Source organism: Orycteropus afer, unplaced genomic scaffold (assembly GCF_000298275.1).
Source record: "Orycteropus afer afer isolate SDZICR_OR568_19922 unplaced genomic scaffold, OryAfe1.0 scaffold00554, whole genome shotgun sequence".
NCBI lineage: Eukaryota > Metazoa > Chordata > Mammalia > Tubulidentata > Orycteropodidae > Orycteropus > Orycteropus afer.
In genome coordinates this window covers 485,889-487,908 of record NW_006922141.1, presented here as the reverse complement: position 1 = coordinate 487,908, position 2,020 = coordinate 485,889, and positions in this window count along the sequence as shown.

Sequence of the window (2,020 nt, the reverse complement as noted above, 5' to 3'; positions counted from 1 at the left end):
TGGATTTGCTCTGTAAATTTTCACCCAAATAACAATTTTAAAAAAGAAGAAGTAACAGTGGAAATAGAGTTTATAGCAAGACATTTGACCTGATGGAAAAAAAAAAAAAAAAAAACCAGAACCCACACCCACTGCCCCCAAATTGATTCTGACTCGTAGTGACCCTTTAGGAGAGGAATTGCCCCATGTTCCATAGGGTTTTCACAGCTGTACATCTTTTCTCCCATGGAACAGCTGATTAGCAGCAAATGCTTCAACCACTACACCACTAGGATGTCTCTCTTCAATGAATCGAGAGGTGAAATCTCTTCACTGTAATTTTTTAGTGACTCTTGATCCTTTTTCTCATTAAAGGCACACATCTTTATTGAAAATTCTCCTATAGTAATATATATAAAGGTACAGAAGGACATTTAGAACATTTGGAGTCTAAAAGAACAGCTTCCAAAGACCTACAAAGTCTGGGTATCTATAAGTGTCCATAATAGTGGACTCAAGAGGTATGGTTTAGCAACTTGTAAGCAAGAAAAAAAAATTAGGAGAAAATATTTGAGCATTTTTATTTGAATATATTTTATTTAAATATGAATTGGTCTTCAATTCATTTTGGTGCTATTACTGTATTAAAAGGAGCTCTGGTTGCATAGTGCCTAAGGCATTTTACTGCTAACCAGAAGCCTTATGGTTCAAACCCACTGGCCACTTCTGGGAAGGAAGGTTGGGCAATCTACTTCCATAGTGATACTGCCTCAGAAATCCAAGGAGGGGTCACTATGAGTCAGATCTGACTCGACGGCAGTGAGTTGAGTTGACTGTATTAAAATATTCATGATCTTTATGATCTTTAATATTTCTCTCATGTATTCTTGACCTCAGGGCAAACTTTAATTTTGTATCAAATTGCAAATTGTTTGGGAGAAGATGATAAAGAATACCTTGAACCTAAAATGTGTCACTTTTTCTCTATAACCTTATGAAACTATACTCAACACTATTTATACATATTTTATCCTGGCTCCAAGGGTTGTCTTGGCTCCTGGCTTGGAATGTGGGAAGTTTACTGCATTTTTGTCTACATTTAAAGGAAATATATGCTTTCATTCCCAGGTACGTTCTTAGTACCACATGTTAAAATAACCAAGTATCCATTTGTGCATGCTGAAGCACAGACTGTTAAAGTTGTGCTTATTGATTTTGAGATTAATTTTTCATTAGTATTAATAATGTATTGATGCAATTTAAAACTCAGATTTATAGATATTTGCAAGTGTTTCTAAGAGACCAGTTAATATCTTTCTCTGCACAAAGTATTCCTTAGGGGGTTTTACATTAATTTTGTGGTATCAGGCTACAGGATCACAGATTACATGGATTTTGAGGGTGGTTGTAATTCCCTCCATGCTCAGATTCACTTTTACCATATTCACAGTAACAGAACAATATGGAAGTAAGCACTATGCAAAATTAATTAGTCACAGAAATTGTATGATGTGATAATCAACAATTTTAGTCCCTGTTACCACCAGGTAGAAAAACTGAAAAATTTACAGCAATCCACAGGTGATGTTAGCCTAGTTATGCAACAGTCCTGCCACAAAAATCATCAGAAACAGGTAAGAATGTGTATCCTTTTAAGGATTTATCAAACTTGCTTATAAAATGTAATTCCATAAAACTCTCCATTGATTAACAAAATTAGATTCAAGAAAAATTATCCACAACATTACAAAGTCCATTTTCTCTTGATTTAGGTTCAATAGAAAGTGACAATACCTAGTCACTCAAAGAGCCTTTTAAATTCCTGGCAGATACTGATAAATTGAAGTTTGATGTTCTTATGTACTTTATTCAGATGACATCATCCCTGGTCCTTTAATCATCCTTTGTAGTACAGTGATTCAACTGGTAAGTGTAGCTGTCTTGTAAGCTTTCAAGTTCTCCATATCCTTTTGTGAACAGGCCTTTAGTAAGATAATAAGAATAAATATAAAGGGATAATTATATCTATTGTGGGGCTATG